Raw genomic sequence first — 12860 nt, forward strand, 5'->3', positions numbered from 1 at the left:
TTATATCAAATTCCAACTGCCAATCTTTTACGTGTAGGCCTACTCCAATGTATACAAGGGACCTCAGATTTTCGTCCTATTCGAACGACTATACGTTGTCTCTTTCCAGACCCTCTGTCCTGCACCAGTGACAAGGGTGAATCACTCCGGAAAATCCCGATGACTTTCAATGCAGGAATCGAACACCAGACCTCTAGGTTAGCGAGCGAGCCAACTTCTTACCTGCTGAGCCACAGTGGCTCCATATGTAAAATACAGTCTTTGAATACCGATTTATGGTAACACACTTAGTTAAGTGGAAAAATTAAGCAAACCCTTGAATACGGAACCTGATGTTTGATTTCAAATATCCACATCTATAAACCCAAGTGAAAAATAAATAATTTCCAGGGCCCCTTAAGTTGCGAGCCCTGTGCCAACACTTCAAAGGTTGGTCATTAATTAAGACTAAGACATATTCCCAAAGAATGGCCCGAGAAATCCCGCATTAGCTAAAATGAAACGAAACACTGCAAGGAGCATTACTTACGCCCGACAGACCGGAACTTTCTGGAAACTTTCATCAGACAATTACCACACCATGGCGACTTCAAACATCTTATTCTGCTATCATCTATGGAAGGTGTACATTTGCATATGGATGGCCATATATTATGTAATATTCTTACACAACATTATGAGTATTATACCACAATTTCTTGATCAGGTTGATTGTATAGAACTCTCACAGTACAATCAATTCGGTAACTCACCGTGGTTGAAGGCCGAATTATTCAAAATAATTACCAGTAATTTGTTTTGACCGACAGTTTGATGATGCTGACGGAAGAGAAGATAGCATGGCCTTTAATAACCGGCGACCTCTTAATTCGTTGTGAAATATGGTTTAACGTCCACTCAAAATGAACTAATAACCTTGGTTCTTTCGAAACTAGTATATTATATTTTAATAATTAACATATGAGCAGGTTTTTTAATTAAAAGGGTAGGGTGTGTTTATTTTGTCTTAAATATTGGATATCAGAAGTCTATCTTTTCATGGTAAGATAACAACGTCAATGTTGATTTAAATTGACCACTAATTCGTGTTTTCAATGTCGAAGACTGTGGATGACATTGAGTTAAAGACTTAGCTTCTTTAATAGTTGCCCTAGGAAGAAAAGTTACTGTATTGAGGTATACGATTCTTGAGGACACCATCTTGGCGTATGTCAGTTCTAATGTTCAGACTCATAGTCGGGTCACAACCCCCAGATCCGTGACCATTTCACGGGGAACAAGGTTTGACGATGGTTTCTGATAGAAGGGGCCCTAATGAAGAAATTTGTAGTTTGCTACCTCTGAAAACTACGGGCTAACACCAAGAGAGCCGAAAATCCAAGTTGGCGGCGAAAAATGATCTGAAATTGACCTTGACACTCACTGTTGGCGAAATGACCCGTGAAATATATCATTTTATAGGTTTTGTTGGCCACCGGACCCATTTTAGACAGTTTCCAATTCATCACACAAACTGTTGATCCAATATGGCCGCCAAAATCCAAAATAGCTAAAGAAAAATGCTCAAAAAATATTCCTTTAATACCAATAGCAACATACACGTGTGATATGTCGTTTACAGGGTTCTGGGGGCAAGAAACACGAATATACCATTTTCACGCTGACAGAAGTAATTTGAAAGGAGGTATCATACAAAAATTGACCGTTTTCATGACTACAGACTTACACATGTATTAATAACAACCATAAATTGTTTCGATTATCGACTAAGAAGTTGTTTAAACACTGAGACATGAGGCATCGGATGTGTATCATATACTTTCCAGCCATGACCAAGATTCCAATTTGCGGATTTTGGAGTCTGTAATGCAGTATAATTTAGGACTAATAGTAACTTCGATCTACTATCACGACCTTGTAGTAAACGGGCGGTACACTATAAAAATCGCATGCTTCCAAGTTACCGATTTTTTTTTTCAATTAATATTAGTGACCGTTTCCGAATTAGGGTATTTATAGTCTTTTCAAGGGGTTATACATGTAGGCACTCAAGTCCCAACATATTTAAAAGTCAAATAGAAGTTATATTACCAAATCTGTGTCTTTTTCATAATGGCGGAATGGGTATCTCTGAAACGCAGTAAGGATCGCCTTAAGATGATAAAGTTAAGAGTGAGTCTGTCAGCTAAATAGTGGCGTGCATGTTACTTAGTTTCCAGTTGTTGAGATGTAGTCTAATGAAATTGCTCGATCCCATAGTTTTTGATGCAAAACACCTTGATTGGGCAAATTTTGGACCCCTCGCGAACCTTTGAATCGGTTTCAACAAACTTTGGTAGATATGTTGATTGAGTGGTGTTTGTCCAAATCCGTTCATATGCCAGGCATCCATTTCATGGGGAAACCAATCAAAGAGTGAAATCAAAATTAAGTTTGTTAAAATTTGAAATTATCGCTGTTACCTCTCTTTTAAAATGTTCATTTCATCTGATTTTACATAATTATAAGAAATGTTTCTTTTCCCATATTTCTTGAGTATTAGATTAGTGATCAGGGTAAATAATGAACCCGGTATCATCAACCCCCTGCACGACGCCAATATTGACATCGTGAAGAGACATATTTACACATTTGTCTTGCTTCTCCTAAAACTCGTAATGGACTGCAGCTAAATTCAAAACCTATTGTCAGTAACATGCAGGAGCAGCTTTGAACGGAACATATTTTAGTACAAATTTATCTTTAAAGCTACTCCTCCTGCATATAAACCTGGTAATAGGTTATGAATTTATCTGCAACCCATCATGACTTTTAGACGAATCAACCCCTCCCCTCACTTCCTTCAATTGCACGCCTCTGGTCCATTTCCTACCCTGTTAAAAAATCCTGGACACGCATACCTCAATCAACATACATATTAAATTATGTTTAAACCTATTAAAGAGTTTGGAGGAGTTGCTCTATCAACGTTTTGTTTCACCAAAACTATGGGATCGAGCAATTGCATTAGATACGTATAAGTAACATTCATGCCAATAATAGTTATTAAAATTCTCCAATTACTCTCAGACAAACTCTTGTCTTTATTACCATAAGGTGATCCATACCCCATTTCAGAAAAAAATCATTCAGCCACTATGAAAAGGGAGCAGATTTTGTATAAAATAACTTCTATTTGACCCTTAAATGTGTTGGGACTTGAGTGTCTACACCCTTTGTAAAAGATTATGATTGCACCAATTCCAATGCCTCACTATCATTAGAAAATATCTATTCGGTGTCTTGGAAGTATACAATTTGTAGTGTTTACCAGGCGTATACCACAAGATCGTAATAGTTTAAGACAAAATAGTTTACTGTCAATCTTTCGAATCCCCGGTTGTACGTGGCAAGGAGTAGGGTCGCCTGTCCAAAGACCCCTACGCACAAGCCAATTATGTAAATAAAATTAAGCCATATGTTAGTCCCAAAATGACCTAGTTTTTGTCGAGTGGACGTTAAACCCATTTCTCTCTCTCTCTCTCTCTCTCTCTCTCTCTTACTGTCAATCCTACACGAAGCTGCATTACAGACTCCAGAATCCGCCATTGCCTCTTTGGAATGGATGTAAAGAAGTGAATAGGAAGTGTTTGTCTATGTAATACACACAATAAGTCTCCCAAAATAACATACTTCTCAATCTGAGTGTGTAAGTTCGATAAATGACTCGAAATACAAAGACTTGTTTCACATGTTTCTTGTGAATTGAGAGTTATGTCTGTGACATCATTATGATATCTGAAATATTTGCAGTATAAGATACATGGATATCTGGAGCAATTTATGGTTGTTATTATAACATGTGTAGGTCTGTAATCGTGAAAATCCTTAATTTCTGTATGCTTTCTCATTTTAAATTAGTTCTATTAGCTTGGAAATAACATATTCGCGTTTCTTGTCCTCAACAACGACATATCACAACTGTATGTTGCCACTGGTAATAAATGAATGCTTTTCGAGCCAATTTCTGTCACCATTTTAAATTCTGGTGGCCATATTGGATCAATCGTTTATGAAATGTATTGGAAACTGTCCAAAATGAGTCGAGCGGCCAACAAAAGCCATAAAATGGTATATAACACGGGTCATTTCGCGAACAATGTTTGTCAAGGTCAATTTCGGGCCATTTTGTGGCCGCCATCTTAGATTTTCAGCTCTCCTGGAGATAGTCCGTGGTTTTCAGAGGTAGCAAACTACAAACATCTTCACTAGGGTCCCTTCTATCATAAACCATCGTCAAACCTTGTTCCCCGACAAATGGTCACGGATCTGGGACACAGTCGGAGTAAGGCTAAGTGGACACAGTCCTTCTTGGAAATAGCACTTAAACGAGACCTTTTTGAGCAACAAGGCGATAGAGTGCATTCATCGAATTCAGATTTCCATCCAATAATACCCATACGTGCTTGGCATTACGTGCGTTCGGAAGTTGCTCTCCAGATAGTTTTACCGTAAGAGCGGAACATTATTCTAGGCTATACTGGCAATTTGATTGGGTGGGAACTGTAGCACTACATTCTTAGTTGAAGAGAATTGAAATCTTCAGTAAGAACTGTATCTTTTACAGATATTGTGGAGGTTCTGTAAACTGTTCGAAGTTGGACTATCAACAGCTATATCGTCAGCATGCGTCGAGCAGCATATCGAAATATCCAGAACACGGGCACCATAAGAGATTTAATTCAATAAACTGTTGATACATAAAAGATAAAACTTTGCAGACAATATCCCTCCTTACTGCACCCCCCCCCCCCCCTCATTGAAGAATAAAATTCCTTGAATTATTGTCACTGAGGCGAACACGACTTCCCATATGTGTATACATGTTATCAACAACCGACTAAAGTGACCAAAGTGGAGCTTTAGTAGCAACCCATTGTGCCAGACCAAATCAAACGCTTTGGTACTGTCCAAGAAAGCGACATGTAGCTAGTGTGACTTTTTCATTTCCAGATGATGGGAGATGGTTTCCTGAAGATTAAAGGACGCATGGATGGATGACAATCCTTTTTGGTAAACCACTTGTTGTGTATTTGGAAATACTGGTAAATTTGTTTTGTTAGAAATTCGAGATTCCAGACTTTACAAATGGTTGGTGTTATAATTAGTGAGATACCTTCGTACGAGTTAACGTCAGACTTTGGTTTATTACTCCCTTTAAAGATTGGTATTATCACACTATGACGCCATTGTGATGAAATGATGTTAAACCGCAGAATTTTGTTTAATAGATTAGATAAATTTTCATATAAATTACGTCCACCATGAATAAGTGTTCGTACACAACACCGTGTATATAGGCAGTTTTATTACCGCCAACAAGATTATAGGATGACCTTGCCCCCGGATCCATTCACTTGATTTGATATTTGTTTATTTGGTGCAATGTCTATTTTCTGTCTTGTCCGTAGGTTTATCTTGTAGATTTCTGTTTTGCGTGTAGTGCGGTCCTCCTGCACTAACTGTTAGAGGACACGGATTCAATGAACTCATTGTTGTATCTATCATCATTTTTATTCTTGAACACAGACTTGAAATGGTAGGCCCAGCCTTCCAATATTGAAGGATTGTCCCGTAGTGTGGTTCCATCAACCTATAGATAATTACACTTAGTAGAATTTTGTTTTCGTGATCGCAGCACCATCGACCAGAAGAACTTTTGATCAAAATCATAGCTCTGGCTTAGTTCGAAATGTTGTTTCAGACACATATTCTGTCGAGGCTTCTTGTAATTCCCTGCGAAAGTCACATTTTGATTGTTTATACGCATTGAGGGACGGGTCGGTTCTCTCATGAGGACGCCCATACATGATCCATTTTGATCTAAGATGTTACATTGAGGTATGCAGTGACGTCGTAATATCATTCCGGTAAGGTTTGATAAATGGTTTGTAACTTTGGATTGGTACAAACTCATTCGAGGCGATGATAACTGCCAGAATTATGATATCGTAACAATATTCGACCTCCTGCTGGGTTGATAGTTATTGGAGTTAACTGTCCAAAGAGCATTACTAACGGCATAGGTGTAATCATAGATCGAACCGTCCTTCTTACCCTTCTCTCATGAGTACAAGAGGTTTAAAATCTTTTGCGGACATGGTTTGTCAACGCCTACGGAACATATTATGGGTAGATGTCAGAGACACTGAAGTGCTGTTCATCGTGTACAAAGGAGTAATTAATAGTAAATCCGTTGTCTCTAGGGAGGGAGTATAATGTGATCAATTATTGCTTGCTGGCCATTTTGTGTGACTGGAACGTGTAGGGCGAAACAGAGCATTTCGCGTCAGCATTGACTGAATAGGTGCCCGTACGTCCTAACAGTGATTTTAATAATTCTGTGTGATGATCGTGTATTATCAGTGGCGGATTAAGCTCCACCAAGGCCTGAGGCGGCAGTTGCTGGAGGGCCTATTTAGTTTTTAAATAGGGCCTATTTAAAATGGCGTGGGCCTAATTAATTTCGGGTCAGGGCCTATTTTGATTCCCCTTGGGCCTAAACCCAACTCCCCTAACATTCATTGTCTAGGCGTTTTTAATCGTATAAGACAAGTCTAAAAAAATTTTTTTTACAAAATCTTTGGGCCTGAGGCTGCAGCCTCATCAGCCTCACTGATAATCTGCTACTGTGTATTATGCTATAATTAACACTTTCAATTTCGGTGTTCAAATCGGCCAGGAAAATAACTTGTCTTAACCAATTATATGTTTCACATAATTCTTCATGGTACTGCAAGGCTCCAAAATACAGAGTGGTACTTTTTTAGGTAGAAGGGAGATATACACTGAATAATAATGATTGGTAAAAAGATTTCTATTCCAAGGAAGTCATCTGGACTAACTTCTATTTCATTCACAAACTGCGATAGATCATTATGTATTAAAATTGCACTTCCGCCTCTACATGTTGATCTATAAAATCGCTTGTCTGTTGATGCTGAAAAGCACTTACTGAAGTAACAGTAGTCTTTGTACACATTCGACCAGGGGCGTAAATGTGGGGGGTGTGGGGAGTGGTACGGTCGCAAAATAAGAGCAGTCGGTATCAAAATAAGTGCTCACTGCACACGTCACGCTACTCACCCAAAACTTTAGTATAAAATAACTTTGTGAGTATGTAGGTCTAAGAATAAAATTTCCCCCAGGGAGAAAAATAGTCGGTCTCAAAATAAGTGCTGTCACTGCAGTCGGTCTCAAAATTATGCATCGCCGTCTTAATGAATAAATGAGGTAAACAAATAATGCCAGAATAGATCCCAAATACTAGTCGGTCGCAAAATCAGTGCAGTCGGTCGTTAGATTTGAGCAGTCGGTATCAAAATAAGTGCTCACTGCACACGTCACGCTACTCACGCAAAACTTTAGTATAAAATAAGTGCTCACTGCACACGTCACGCTACTCACGCAAAACTTTAGTATAAAATAACCTTGTCAACTTATCATGTTTGAAAAAAATGTTTTTCACCCCATGGCAAAAAAATATTCGGTCTCAAAAAAAAAGTGCTCATCGCAGTCGGTCTCAGACTAAATGAATTAATGGGGTGTTTTCTGACCACCAGAATTCTGCAAAATCTCTCCCCAAAGTCCGGGGCATTTCAGAGACCAAGTAAGTGCCCAATTGAGGTAAAGTGCCCTCAGGCCCAGTCCTCAAAAATTAAAAGCTCAGTTACATATCTGCGCTCAGTTCCATTATGCCATCATTCTTCAACTCCTTCTCTGTCTTATACTATCTCATCACTATCATATTCACAGTTACAGTGAATTGCCCAGTTAGTAGTACCACTAGTGAGTGAGTCGTGGGTCAAAAGACTGTAGAATTGTTAGTTCTACTCTCACAACACAGGCGACATTGACAGATAGGCCTCAAGATTCTGTCCCATTTCTTATCCTCTCATTAACGAGGATCCATTTGCCATGACATTGACTAAAATTGTCAGGCCCAGTCCCAAAAATTAAAAGCTCGGTTACACATCTGAAATTTTTTCGAGCCTGCGGCGCTCGATTCCATTATAACATCATTCTTCCACTCCTCTGTTGTCTTATACTGTCTCAGCACTATCATATTCACGGTTATAGTGAACTGCCCAGTTATATTAGTAGTACCACTGGTGTGTGGGTCGTGGCGCGTCAGACTATACAAAAGTTCTGTCAACTCTTGCAAAACAGGCGGAATTGACAGGGGCATATCTCGAGATTTTGTCTAATTGATCCACATTTCTGGTCCTCTCGTCCACAAGAATTTCTCCCAGCAATGACCTCAAATGCCAAGATATTGATTCAATTTTTCAAAATTTTCTCAGGTTGCTCAGTGTTATAGGCACAATCATATATGACATAAACTTTATGTCAACTTAAATAAAACTGCTTTCCGGCGAGACAACGATCGGCAAACAACTATATAATTATACAATATCATCTATGTTCTACCGGAACACTTAATGTTATAGCCAGTATTTTGTTGACATTCATTGTGGGGTGGGATTGTGGCTAGGGTGGCGCCCTAGATTTGCCCCCACCCCTATCTAGATCCGCTAATGCACATGGCCCCTACAAAACTCGCACCTGTGATGATCGGCTCCTGACTGCGTCACTCGTACTAGGGGTATGGGAATCAGTCGGTCGCATTTTGGATAAACACCCCCCCCCCCCCCAAACAAATCGTTATGTACGCCCCTGCATTCGACAGTAATATTTCAGATACCTGTGTCAACCAAGGTTCGTTCAAGTAACACATTGAGATTCTAATTTTTTCAAGACACCACAGAATGTATGGAATGCTTGCAAAAAGACCACGGCAATTCCATGTCATTAGATTGAAGATTCCCCCCTTTGATTCGAGGAATTTTTGCCAAAAAACGCCTCTTTGGGCTGTTGAAGAATCTGACGAAGGTATAACGTATACCCGTTTTCTGCAGATATGTTTTAATGCCTTTTTCTGTGGAGTCATTTGGCAATACGACCAATAATATAGAATCGCGCTATATTGAATCTACTCCTCCCATGGAATGTGCAGCGAACATAAATAGTTCTGGTTTCAGAAAAACAACTTTATCACAGTATGTATTGCAATAGTATATCAGATAATAAGTATGTGTAGCAATAGTTAATTAATATTCTTAACCAATGCTTCCAGAAAAAGACATATCCCTGTCACTATGTATTCTTGAGCTAGCAATCGGGGGAATTGTCATTCAAGGCCTAAAGTCTATTCTTCCAAAGACAATAATTGTGATCGTCTGTGCACTCCCAGACTATCATGTTTTGATGAAATATTAATAACCAATTGAAACTTGATTTTCATGCTGGTTTGACTAAAAACAATCAGTGTTTCGTTCCACTGATAGCTGTGGGTTTGATATTCAATAACAGACTGCCTTCTTTTTTCGTAGGCAATGAACCATTGCGATTTTGCAGCACTTATATTCTCTGGATGATTTTAAACAGATTTTTTCTAAAGACCACAGTAACATCGTCGACAGAATAATGACAAGACGCTAGGTTTATTTTTCATTTCCACTGCATTTTTGATTTTAGGTGATAAATACCTAATGGGAGAGGGGTTTAACGTGTCTACTCGACACAAACTAGGTCATTTCGGGACTAAAACATAGTAGTGGGAGAAAACCCATGAAGTTGGACAGGCAACAACAGACCGAATGTTTTATTCTTTAAGTGGCATTTAGTAACTGGGCAGATAAATAAACTATAAACATACTTATGGAAAACAGCTATTGCTTTATTTAGGCGATGTTTCGAAGAGTATTCTCTCCACGTTTTCAAGCTAATACTCTAATACCTTGAGATAAAACTCTTCGAAACATTGCCTAAATAAATCAGTAGCCTGTTTTCCATAAGTATGTTTATAGTTTATAGACAGATTGTTGTAGTGCTTTGTTGAACCAGACTAAATAATATTTCATGTAGGCCAATTCAAACTGTCGGGTCACCCACCGGCGATCCTTGGCCATTTCACGGGGAACAAGGTTTGGCGATGAAGCAAACTATAAATATCTTCACTATTATAGGTCTGGAAGTACGGTGCCTGACAGACCCACTTGTTGGTCCACTAGCAGCGAAGTCGTATATAGTATGAACAGTTTTAAAATTTCCATTGATGACAACGTATTGTATTATTTCACATGCATGGAAGTAGTAACACAATTTTATTCATTATCTTCGACATTAAAAACACCTTTTAGAATTTAATATTGGTCCATTTCCATCAAAATTATCATGTTATCTTACTGTAAAAATATGGCCTGTCTGTGGCGTCTTTTTCTCCATGCTCCAGAGTGCCATCTGTAATGAGGCGCCTGGATGAATAAATCAAAACATCAGTGCAGAAGAAAATGTTAAACCCTACTCCCGATGTAAGTTTGACTAACCCGGCAAACGAACTACCAGCTCTGATTTTTCCGCGAATACAACTGATTAGAAATTACAATAAAAAAGTTACGAATTTTTATAAATTATGAAATTTGATACCATCAGGTGGGTCTGATTTAAGGGGTGAGATTCGTGATTATTTAGGGTAACAACCCAGTGATTATTATTATTTCTTCTTAGATCAGTAAACCGTGTTTAGGGAAATGAATGTACATGCACCTAAGAAATAAAACTTAAAGGTGGGTGGGGCTGATTCAAAGGGTAAAGTTCACAATTATTTAGAGTAAATATAAATAAAGCTAGCAATTATTCCAAGTGCTCCATCTACCATCATTCACCTTAATCAGTAAACTTTAATTTATTTAAAGGTTTTTGAAGTGGCAATAATTTTGTCACTTCACATGAAATGAGTTACAAAAGAATCATTGCTTGTTGTATCTGAAAGCAGTTTTATGAAACATCTAACTGCATTAGATTTAGTTGTATGGTATGTTTTACCCAACAAAATATACAGTTTTGTACAACTGTTAGACATTTTTGCAAATATGTTAATCTATAGAACTAAATTTGAAGTAAATAAAGTTCAACATCTATATCTTTGGTTTGTTAAATAAAATTCATAAAATCAAAGATCAGTAGGTTATTTCTTGATTTCCTAACATAGAAGATTCTAGTTTATATATCACAAAAACTTTTCTTGATTCAACAGTTTTATCTGAGAAGATTAAATAGTTTACACAGTATACATTGTCAAAATTTGGTTTTCATTCACTAAGGTCGTTTTTCTTCAAAACAAATATAAATTTTTACACAAATGTAATGTCAGCATTTCTTCACCGCAGTATCTTTTATTTATCATGGATCCGTTTGGACAGAATCTTTCACTCTCTGTTTTGCTTTCATCACTGCTGCCCTGTTCTTGTTTACACTATCTCTTGCCAAAACAAACAATCCAAGTCCAACTACTATAGTCGCACCCCTAAAACAAAAACCAGGTACAATAATGAATGAATTTTTATAACAATAAATAATCAATTAAATAAAAGATCTATTGAACCAAGCAGGTCGCATTATTGGAATAGAGCATTCCTTGTTTGAATCGCTATGTAGATGCTTTCCGAATCTTTCATGCCCGGTGGTGGGGATCACGTGGCTAAGTGGGTAAGGCGCTAGCTCGCTAGCCTGGAGGTCGGGTGTTCTATCCCTGCATTGGCCGAAAAAGTTCATCCAAATTTTGCGGCGTGGTTCTCCCTTGTCAGTGATGCAGGACGGAGGGGCTGACAAGGAAAGCTGTCTAGTCGTTCGGATGGGACGAAAAACCGAGGTTCCGTGTACACATTGGCGTGCACGTAAAAGATCCCTTGGCAGTTGGAATTCGATATAAGAGTAAGCCGTAGTGCCGCTGTCCGGGCAAAATTTCCCTCATAGCACACTGTATGGCGTATGCCCGTCTTCATTAGCCCAGGTTAGGAGCAGAACAGTAGGACGTTAAACTCCATTTCATTTCATTTCATTTCATTTCATTTCATGCCCGGTGGTACGTCTGACTCAGTACCCATTTTAACTGGGTAGGTAGGCTACTTAATTTTTTCTTAGTCTTTACATTTTTGCAAGTATATGGTAGCAATAACATATTTAAAATACAATCCAGTGATCAGCTGATTCAAGTAGTCCTAATAATAATAATATGTTAAAATGAAAATATGTATGACCAGATCAAAGATTTATTCCAATAAAAAACAGTTTGATCAGTTGTTGTAAAACTTGCTATGAAAGGTGAAGCAATAAATCAATGTGCAGCTGTTCTAAAATAAATGGTTCCATCGTAACACAGTTGACAATACCCATAACCATTGCTAGGGGGATACATTTTCCAACTTTTATATAGTTATTATGTAAATAGAAAGAAAGTTATGAAAAATAAAGTTTTTAGTTTATTTATTTATTCATTTTCATTGAAAATAGTAAGATGAAGGAGGAGGTGTTTTAACAGATTTAGGAGTCCTCTAGTTTATTGCCCATTTACATAATATTCGTTTACCAATGACATGACATCTTGTGGTCTGAAACCAACATTTTAATCAAGGAAGAGTAGCTACCCTTGGGTAAAGTTTAGCATTTTCTTTTCCCAATGAAATGCCAACAATATCGACGATTACTCTAAAACAACATACCATCCGATATAGATTTTGGTTGTCTTCCCCAACATCATAAATGCATCATGCTAAACACAGCTAACTTGATATCAACCAGTTATTTCAAACATGTAACAGTAAACATTACCAAGGGTAAATCTTCAATGAATAAAAATAAATTAGGTTGGCGGAAGTACATTTTTGTAGAGAGGAATCATATTAGTACCTGATTGGAATTACCCCTTCACTTGAATTTTTATTATTTAACAACAACCTGACACCACATAATTTGGTTTT

The 12860-nt window shown here is 37.9% G+C and overlaps 1 long non-coding RNA gene across 1 annotated transcript; it reads right to left on the reverse strand.

Annotated features, from left to right (window-relative positions):
- Positions 1–11120: 11120 nt before the first annotated feature.
- LOC126807791 (uncharacterized) lies at positions 11121–12767 on the reverse strand. Its single transcript, XR_007674168.1, has 2 exons — positions 12603–12767; positions 11121–11407 (listed from the first exon to the last, which is right to left on the reverse strand). It is a non-coding gene; the product is annotated as an uncharacterized LOC126807791 (long non-coding RNA).
- Between the last annotated feature and the right edge of the window lie 93 nt (positions 12768–12860).

This window comes from Patella vulgata, chromosome 9, assembly GCF_932274485.2.
Source record: "Patella vulgata chromosome 9, xgPatVulg1.2, whole genome shotgun sequence".
NCBI lineage: Eukaryota > Metazoa > Mollusca > Gastropoda > Patellidae > Patella > Patella vulgata.